At 40.6% G+C, this 10947-nt stretch overlaps 1 protein-coding gene across 1 annotated transcript in view; it reads left to right on the top strand.

The window, feature by feature from the left end:
* LOC102850706 (ubiquitin-40S ribosomal protein S27a-like) overlaps nt 1-10947 on the top strand; it is a 33933-nt gene that overhangs the window by 4718 nt on the left and 18268 nt on the right. The window lies entirely within an intron of this gene.

The raw sequence follows: 10947 nt of genomic DNA on the forward strand, positions 1-10947 counted from the left end.
AAAAAAAAAAAACAACAAACAACAACTATGAGATACCATCTCACCCTAGTAAGAATAGCAAAATTTAACAGAACAGCAAACATCAAATGTTGACAAGGTTGTGGAGAAACTGGAACCATTATTCACAGCTAGTCGGAGTGCAAAATGGTGTATTCACTATGGAAGACAATATGGCGCTTTCCCAAAAAGTTCAAAATTCACATATCATTTGACCCAGCAATTCCACTACTGGGAATTTACCCTAAAGAAGCCAGAACTGCCACTCAAGCAGATATATTCTCACCCAGGGTTTTTTTTTTTTTTTGCAGCTTTGTTCAAAATGGGAAAGAGTTGGATACAACCCAAGTGCCCATCAATAAATGAATGGATAAAGAAGCTGTGGTATATTCAAACAATGGAATACTATGCTGCATTGAAAAACAAGGAACTTATGAAATATTCTACAAAATGGGTAACCCAGGACGACATTATGCTAAGTGAAATATCTCAGTGACAAAAGGACAAATATTGCATAGTGCCACTGTTGTAAAGTGGGACTGACATAGGAGTTGGGGGAAACTAAGAATAAATAATGTATATTGCATTGAAACAGATGAGGGAAAGAACTGTTTAGGAGGAATATATGATTATGTATTATTGTCATGACAAGAGTCCAGAATGAAAGCTGCATAGTGGAGTGGACTGTATTAATTGTATAACAATGAAATGTATATATATACTTACTTTTCAAAGAGAAAAACAAACTGAGGGGTAGGTGGGAAAGGAGGAACGTATGCAAATCCAAAATCTCTGTAAACTTTTACTAAAATAAATTTTAAAAAAGAGAGTATTGATTGTGGAGCCAAGCAAACTGAAGTTGTTAACAATCTCAATCTCTTCACCATCTGCTTTCTACCTGGAAAATGGTAGTGTCTCCCCTATGTGTCATAGGAGTGAGGTGCTTCCGTTCCTGTAGGGACACTGCTGCCTGTGCATGGCCTCCCTTCTGACACCAGTGTCACTCACAGTGCTCCTGGGAGTGCCTGCTGCAGAGGCCCAAGGAGCTACAAGGAACAAAGGTCATTTGTTACAGAGGTAACCTAGCAATCCTCTAGAAATCAGTCTCCACCTAGACTGGAGTAAGAATTCTTCTGCGGAATTTATTTTTAGAACCAAAGTCATATATACAGGTATAAATGACCCTTTGCACAAACCTCGCACTAAAGTCTTCTTGCACATATGTTTAGCTGTGTGAACTGTAGCATGTTATTGGTTAGTAAAGCTGGAGTTTGACACTGGCTTCTGGATATGTTTAAGTTAAGCATTGACTCATGGTTGCTGGTGATTATTTCTAGGTGGGTTGAATCTCAGGCTTGTTCAAGGCTTGAGTGAGCCTCTGGACATAGAGAGACCAGGGGTGCGATATGTTTTGTGCTTGTTGCTAGGTGCAGTAAGGTCAGCTCTGTCTTAGCAACCCTACACAACAAAATGAAAGCTGGCTACCTTTGGACTTCTATGGAGCTCCTGGGTTTGAAAAATAATTAACAGCCTCAGCTACTAACCAAAACATTGAAAGTTCAAGTCTATTTTATGTGACTTGGAAGAAAGACTGACAATCTGGGTGCACAGTTCTGTTCTGACGATGTGGGGAGTCATGGTCCATGTCCAGCCACTCCTTGAGCAGCGAGTATTACTGAGTTTGTGTAATTACAATTACCTCTTAAACACATTAAAATGTGTAAACACATAAAAATAGAAATAAACTCATTTCAAGAGTCTCAGCTATCTAAGCTGCATTCCATGAAGAAGAATGTGGCAACAAGATCAGATGAAGAATCATCAACGACCTGAGTTATGCTGATAACACAACTTTGAAATACTTGCTGCAGAAGACCAAAGACTACAAATTTCAATATGGCTTGCATTTCAACATCAAGAAGACAAAATCCACCACTATTGGACCAATAGGCAACATCATGTTGGATGAAAAAAAGACTGAAATTGTCAAAAACTTCATACTTGGATCCGTAATCGACACTGTCAATACCAGCAATCAAGAAATCTAAAGACATGCTGTCAAAGGCCTATCAAAGTACTGAAATGCAATAATGTCCATTTAAAGACTAAGGTGCGCCTGACTCAGGCCGTGGTCTTTTCATTCACCTGCTATGCATCTGATAGCTGAACAATGAATAAGGATGACAGAAGAATAATTGATGTATTTGAGTTGTGGTATTATAGTTCTGACTATTCCATGGAATGCAAAAGAGACACATAGATAGGTCTTGGAGGAAGTGCAACCAGGGTGGACCTTAGAGGCAAGGATGGCAAAGCATCTCTCATACTTTGGGTACATTGTTGGGAAAAGTTTCCTTGGAAAAAGACATCATGATAGGAAAGTCAGAAGGTTAGTGAAAGAGGAAGATCATCAAAAAGGTGAACCATAATGACTGCAGCAATGAGGCCAAGTGTGTCAGAGATGATGATGAGGGCACAGGATAGGACAGGGTTCAGAACAATAGTTCATAGGGATATTATGAGTCATACTTAATTCAATGGCATCTAACAGCAACAAATGATCTAAAGGAAACCTTCTTCCTAGTTTTGTGTTTTGTTTTAGTTTTTAATTTTTTAAGCACTAGTTTTAACTGGAGTGTTCCTATTCTGCATAAGAAAACCTCTGAAAGAGAAACAACAAACAAACTTGTCTAACAAGACCAAACAGAGGCATAGGTTCTTGAGGAGATCTGAAGCTCTGTTCTCCCTCCTTCCCTTTTACTATAAATGCTTGTATTCAGGAAGGCACCACCTCTCAGCTCTCCTATTTGGCTTCCTACCAAAAGGTACATTTTAAATTACACATAAAAGTTCAAGCATAGAAAATGACAGATTGGTTTTTCAGTATCAGGCCTCTTCTATGTATCAGTTTCATTGATTCAAAGGTCACGGTGCTGTGACACCAGACGCTATCTCCTGTATTGTCAATTTCCAGTAGGGTCATCACCCAGGGTGGGCAGATTTCAGTAAAGCTTCCAGAATAAGACAGACTAAGAAAAAAGATCTACTTCAAAAAGCTAACCTGTGAGAACCTTGTGCATCCTAAGAATATTTCCAGTACATTGCTGGCAGGTGAGCTCCTAGATAGGAAAACCCATGCCACTCCTTACAGACAACTCTGCCAGAGCTTGCTCTGTTTATTGTTTGCTATCCAGTTGGAACTGAGTCATAGCTGACCCTCCAGCAGGTTTTCAGAAGCTGTAAATTGGACAACTATGCCAAGAAAATATATGTAATCGTAATACACAAAGTAATGAGTTTTGTGCATCTGCCAGAAGACCTGCCATGCTGGAGATGAAAACCTAAGGGAGAATGATATTGTTTTCATAGTAAAAAGGCAATTTCAAGACCCATCCTGAAGGCATTACTACGGATGATAGGATATTATCCATAGGCATACGAGGTAGACTTGTTAATATGACAATTATTCAACTACATGCACCAAAAAGGAGGGGATTGAGGGTTTTGACCAAATTTTGCAGTCTGAAATTGACCAAACATGTAATCAAAATGCATTAAAAATTATTGGTGACAGGAATGCAAAAGTTGGAAATAATGAAAAAGGAACAGTAGTTGAAAAGTATGGACTGGGTGACAGAAATGAGATCTGGAGATCAAATGACCAAATTTTATGAGCTCAATGATTTTTTTCATAGCAGGTATCTTTTTTTAAGACACAAACAGTGACTTTATACTTGAGCCTCACCTGATGGATTGCACAAGGAGGGGTGCGGGGGGACTATATACCAGGGAAGGAGTGTTTCTTTTACATTTGAAAGAGAGGAACAAACTGGGGGGGGGGAGGGATGGGCGGGGAGAGAAGTGCAGCAATGAATGAATGGAAATCCAAAATCTCTGTAAATGCTCATTAAAATTATTTTTTAAAAAAGAACCAAATTTCCTATATTTGTGAGAAAAATCACTGGAGAAGTGTAATATCTGCAGTCAAAACCAGACCAGTAGCCATTTGTGAAAGTGAAACAGAACATAATTTACTCTTGTGCAAGTAAAACCTTGAGTCTATCCCAGATGAATTTAACAATCATCTCAAGAACAGATTTGAGGCATTGAACACCAGTGATTGAAGATCCAAGGAACAGTGGGATGATATCAACGATATCATCCATGTTGTTGTTATGTGCCACCAGGTAAACTATGACTCATAGCGACCCCATGCTCAATTGCTCTGAACCCTGCTCTATCCTGAGCCAATTTCACTGTTTACAACAACCCTAACCCTATTACCCCATCTCAACTAGGGTCTTCCCTTTGTGCACCCTCCCTCCACCCTCCCAAGCATGTTATCCTTCTCCAAAGACTGGTCCCTCCTGGCAACCTGTCCAAAGTATGTAAGATGGACCCTCAAAATCCTTGCCTCCAAGGAGCAGCCTGGTTTGACTTTCTCCAGCAAATGCTTCAGGCCCACCTCAATTTCAGCAAGCAGAGTTGTGCTATTTGCATAACACATGTTGTTGATGAGTCTTCCTCCAATCCTAATGTCACATTCCTCTTCATAAAGTCCAGCCTCCTAAATTATTCATTCCACTATACATTGAAAATATATGGAGACAGGTCGCATTCCTGATAGACTCCTTTTGTGATTTCGAAATATGCAGGGTTGACTTGCTCTGTTCTGTTTAATGTGTCCTGGTTCATGTATCGGTTTTGCATGAGCACAATCAGGAAAAAAAGATCATTATAAAGGCGGAGAGGGAAGGGGAGGGAAGGGGTTAGAGAAGAGACTATGAAAATTGCATTTTAGTTATGTGCTGCTGAGTTGCTTGTGACTCATAGTGACCCTATGTACAAGAAGAGCTCTATCTATCCTGTGCCAATATTATTGTCTCTGACACACCTACCTCCATTACCCCAGTTTCTGAATCGATCCATCTCATAAAGGGTCTTCCTCTCTTGTGCTGTCCCTCCACCCTCCCAAATGTGATGTCTCTCTCGAAGGATTGGCCCCTTCTTGTAACATGTCCAAAGTATGTCAGACAAAGCTTCAGAATCCTTGCCTCCAAGGAGCAGCCGGTTTCACTCTCTCCATGATAAAACTGTTCGTTCTCCTAGCAGTCAATGATATATTCAACTCTCTTCTCCAGAACCACAGCTCAAAGGCATCAGTTCTCTTTCTATCATCCCTAGTCATTGCCCAGCTCTCTGACACATAGCAAGAAATTGCAAAGACTATGGCTTGCATCGGCTGGAATCCAGTTTGGAAGTTGTCTGCAGGAGCCGGATTCTACAGAGGCTTGTTTACTGATACTGGTGAGAATTAGGGTGGATTGCTGACTCACAAATGTATGTAAGATGATGTGATTCAGCCCCCTATTCAAAAACTAATTTGGTCAGCAGTCTGGGGTTGGAATCCAGTTTTGATAGGGTCACGATGAGTCATCTAGGACTCGATAGCACTTAACAACAATAACAACAACATAAAGCTCAGTTGGCCTAGTGGACTGAAAGTGATGCTACAAAGCCAAAGGTAGGTGATTTTAATCTGTGGCCCTCAAGCCTGGTTTAATTTTTTTTTTTTTTGTCAAACATTCTTCTAAGTGGTATAGCACTGGTCTGTCCATTTGCTGTACAGAGGTAACTCATGGTTGCTCTGAATGCTAAACACTGTGACACTGATGTATCAAATGTGATAATGGTTAATGGTTACCCATGGTGGACAGTGTTTTGTGGAGCTTCCCAATTAAAACAAGCTTGGAAGCAAGAGTGGCATCCACTTTCAAAATGACTTGCCTCTGGAAACTCTATGAACATGGAGAAATGACGAAAGTTATACAAGTGTTCAGGTCTTTCATTCATAGAGTTGCTAGGAGTCATCTACAACTTGAAGACACTTAACAACAATAACAACATGGTCTTGATCTGGTGCACCTTAGTCTCCAGACTGAGGTCGTTGCTCTTCAGTACTTTGCAGAGGTCCCTGACAGATGACTTTCCCAATGCAATTCATCTCTTGATTTCCTGGCTGCTGGTACCAGGAGTGTTGATTGTGGATCCAAGTAAACGAAAACTGTTAACTATCTCAACTTCTTCACCATCCATAATGATGCTGCTAATTGGCCCAGTGGTGAGAATCTTTGTTTTCTTGATGTTGAGCTTCAATCCTTATTGAAGGCTGCAATCCTTGACTTTTTACATTAGAGAAGCCAAAACAAAAGGACAAACTGCTTAAATAAAATAACTGAAAAGAAGAAGGCAACTTGAGAAGATAAAGCAAAAATAACAAAATATTGAGTCAGAGAATAGAAAGCGAAGAACTCACTCAGCATTTCTGAAAGAAATTGAAGAACAAATTCAAGTCTTGATTTGCAATACTGAGAGATGCTATATGGGCATAATCTTGAACAATCCATGAAGAATCAAGAGAAGATGGAAAGAATACACAAAATTGCTGCAACAAAGAGAATTGGTTGACACTGAAAAGTTTCAGGAAGTATCATATGAATAAGTTATTGTTATGTGCCATCGAGTTGCTTGTGACTCTTAGTGGCCCTATGTACAACGTCTCTGAACCCTACTCTATCCCGAGCCAAGCTTATTGTCTCTGATACATCTACCCTCATTGTTCCAGTCATGGAACCAATTAATTTCATCGAGGGTCTTCATAAGAGCCAACAATAATGAAGGATGAAGTTCAAGCTTTACTGAAGGTGTTAGAAAATAAAATAAGGCCCTAATAATTGAAGAAATGCCAGTTGACAATTCACCTAACACATGCAGCCCTGACTGTAGTCAGCAGTTTTTGCCAGAAAATTTAGAGTGTAGCTACCTGGCCAACAGATGGGAAGAGATTCATATTTGTTTACATTACCAAGAAAGGTGATCTAAAGGAGTGTGGAAATTATAGAACAATATCATTAATATTCCATGCAAGCAAAATATTGTTGAAGACCATTTAAAGTAATAAAAGTACATTGACAGTACCAGACTGGCTTTAGAAGAGGTCATGGCACCAGAAATATTGCTACTGTTCAATGAAACCTGGTTGAAAGCGAAGAATACCAGAAAAATGTACATTTATGTTTTATTAACTTTGCAAAGACATTTATCTGTGTGGATCATAACCAATTAGAGCTAACATTGAGAAGAATGGGAATCCCAGAAATTTAATTGTGTTAATACAAACTGAGCACACTGCATGGTTTAAAATAAAAAATGGTGTGTATCAGGGTTGTATCCTTTCTCCACATCTGTATGTTGAGCAAATGATTCCCAAAGCTGGACACTATGAAGAAGGTGCCATCAGGTTCTGCAGAAGACTCATCAACAACCTGTGCTATGCAGATGACACAACTTGTCTTGCTGAAAGTGAGGAGTATATGAAACAGTTGATGCAGAAGATCAAGGAAGACAGCCTTTGGTATGGATTACATCTTAACAACAAAAGAACAAAAGTCATCACCATAGAATCAGTAGTTAACATCATGACAGGGAAAAGAAGAAAGCTGTCAATAGTTTCATCTTCTTTGGATCAACAATCAACACTATTGTTTACCAGCAGTCAAAACATCAGGAGGCTGTATTGCTTTGGGTCTGCTGTCAGGGAACTTTTAAAAAAATTGAAGAGCAATGATGCCAGTTTGAAGACTAAAGTATGCCTAATTCAGGCTATGGTGTTCTCGTTCACTAGTTATGCATCAGAGAGATGGACAATGACTAAGGATGACAGAAGAAGAACTGATGCCTTTGAATTGTGGTGCTGGAGAAATCTCATGAACTATCAAACAAACAAATAGATAAGTCTTAGAGAGACTGTGGCCAGAGTGCTCCTTGGAAGTAAGGATGACGCAGCTTCGTCTTTCATACTTTGGACATGTAGTTAGGGAGGCTAATCCTTGGAGAGGAACATCATGCTTGGAAAGATGCAGGGTCAGTGAAGGAGAGGAAGATCTTCAACAAGATGGATTGATACAATAACTTCAGCAATGAGCTCAAGTGTGTCAGGGATGATAAGGATGGCACAGGATAGGGTTCATGTCAGCTGTTCACAGGTTTGCTATGAGTCATACTTAACTTGACAGCACACAACAAGAAGAAGAACCAGAAAGCAGAAATCTCACTAGCATAAAAAAGAATACTACTGTTTGGGCCAGAGATTCCTGCACAAAGCACAGAGAGGTAGAGAGTGAGAGAGCTTGCTGCTGGCATAGTCACACAGGCAGCAGTCCAGACAGCAGCAGGGGCAGTAGTGGTGGTGCCAGCAGAGATGCCAAAGAGCCAAAACCAGTGTGAGGCAGCTGTAGCTTCCAGACCAGGCAGTGAGAAAAGTCAATATTTGTGGCCAAGGTGGGTGTCTTTGTGCAATAAATAGGGAGCTAGGTCTGCTAACCCACAGAGCTAAGCTGAACACCTTTCTGCCTACCTTTACCAGCCAATTGGGCTGGCACATAATTGGCAGAACTAATTGGCACATAATTGGCAGAGCTCTGTAACACTTGCCCAAGCATGACTGAGGTTAAGATTGTAATGTGAGGGTTCATGGGCTGTCACCTCTAAGTGCAGCTGAGAGGAGGCCATCTCTATTGAAGTAAATATGTCATGAGTGTCCATGATGAACCCCATAATCTGGAGTATTGCCTGTGAGTTCTAAATGGCTATGACACCATGTTATGAAACCTGCCAGAGATGTTTTGAAAGCTGGAGAAGAATCAGTTGGTGCTGGAAATGCTAAGACAGTGTGGAGTGCAGAGTGGGTGTCTGACTCCACTGGAACAGGCTCCTTGCTACTGATGTAGTTAATAAAATTCTTCTCCCTTGTGAAGTAAGTTAGCAAAGATCACATTCTTCTGCTCCCTACTAATGACAACATATTTTATTACAATCTATATAATTTAGGTTACATAGCAAGGTGCATCTGATACAGGCCATGGTCTTTGCAATCACTTGTTATGCATCAGAGAGTTGGACAATGACCAAGGAGGACAGAAGGAGAATTGATGCCTCTGAGCTGTGGTGCTGGAGAAGAGTATTGAGGGTACCATGGACTGCTAGGAAAACAAGCAGATTCATCCTGGAAAGGGTTAAACCGGGTGGCTCGTTGGAGGCAAGGATTCTGAGGCTCCGTCTAACATACTTTGGACATGTTGTAAGAAGAGACCGGTCCTTGAGAAGGACATCATGCTGGGGAGGGTGGAGGGACAGCGCAGGAGGGGAAGGCCCTCTATGAGGTGGATTGATTTGGTGACTGGGGTTATTGGGATGGGAGTGTCAGAGACAGTGCGATTGACACAAGACAGAGCAGAGTTTAGGGCTATTGTACATAGGGTCGTTATGAGTCGCAATAACAACAACAACAACAACAATAGAATTTAGAGCTATTTGAAAGGAGTGAAAGCAAAACAAAACAAAACAATGAAAACCACCAAACTCAGGTTCAACTGCATGGCTGCTAGTTGAGCAACCTGAGCGCCTGGTGGTACAATGGTTATTCACTCACTGCTAACTGAAGACCAGTGTTTTGTTTTGTGCTCCCCCCTTTTTAAATTTTTTTTTGTTATTTTAATGAAAGTTTACAGAAAACTGGGATTTTTTCGTTTATTCATTGTTGTACATGAAGACCAGTGTTTTGAATCTAACAATTAATCTATAGGAGAAAAAGCTTGATAATCTATTCACATAAAAGTTACAGATAAGGCACAGCCCTAGGCGAAATTCCATTCTGTCCTATCACTCACTCAATGGCATCCTGCAAGAACTGACTCATAGCTGGCCGTCCAGTAGTTTTCCAGAGGCCGTAAATTGCACAAAAAGAGGTTGCCCATCTTTCTCTTGTAGAAACCCTGGACCTGGTGGATTCCAACCACTAAATGGACGCTGCCTTTGGGTTAGCAGCACAACTCTCCCCAGAGTTCTGCCTTAGAGTGTGATTATAAATCAGAATTGCTTAAGGACACACAGCAACTCAGGAACCAGAGAGGAGGTGACTAGGTCCATCTCAAGCTGAGCTCCTTCCCCAGGTCAGGAATCTCCCTGTTCCACCTCCAGATGGTATCTCTCCTGTTACCATGTCACTGGCTTCTTGCTATGCCTAGTATAGTACAAGACTTCTAGAGAGCCTCATAGTGCTAAACCAAACTCAAATCCAGCAACAACCTGAGAATGAAGATCCCGTGTCTAGAACTCTCAGAGAAAGCAGCTTTGTCCCACTCTCTAATGAGTTAGGCATGGAATGGTTGCTGGATTTTGGTGTACCCCAGGCCAGGAGAATAGATTGAGGAAAAAACTGCTCCAGTATGGACCTAAAACCATACATTTAAGCACACCTGTTAGCTACTCTACCCTTTTATCTGTTAAAGTATTTCTCTGCTCTTTTTTCTTATTAATTGTAAAGTTCCTTATAAACTAAGAAATTGAATCAGATAGCTCAATGAGGATTTAGGGACAGGCTGGTTGAGTTTGCAACTCAATTGCTCATTGTATCCAGGCTGCTCATTGACCAGCCATATTTCTCAGAAAAGTTACTCTATCTCCGTATGCCTTATTTTGCTCATCTATGAAATCTACCTCAACATAATATTGTTGCGTGCAGTCAAGTTGGAACACGTCGTTAGCTTACTCTCATGGTGGTGAGGAGCTTCAGAGGCAGTTAATCATATGGGAGGCCTTCTCCCACCCTTAACATAATTGTGTTGTTGTTGTTGTTGTTTTTAGGTGTCATCGTCATAGTGACCTTATGATCATAAGATTTGAACTCTGTTCTATCCTGTGCCATCCTGACACTTCTTGGCTCACAAAAGCCCATTGCAGCAGTCACTATGTCAATCTACCTGGTTGAAGGTCTTCCTGTCTTTCATAGTGAAGCTAATTTCAGTGCTGAACTCAGTGCTTGGCCCATAGTTTGCTCTTAGTACATGCTTAACTTTTATTATTATTATTATTATTATTATTATTATTTAT

Source organism: Elephantulus edwardii, unplaced genomic scaffold (assembly GCF_000299155.1).
Source record: "Elephantulus edwardii isolate Elephantulus edwardi_28Jun2011 unplaced genomic scaffold, EleEdw1.0 scaffold00339, whole genome shotgun sequence".
Taxonomy (NCBI): Eukaryota; Metazoa; Chordata; class Mammalia; order Macroscelidea; family Macroscelididae; genus Elephantulus; species Elephantulus edwardii.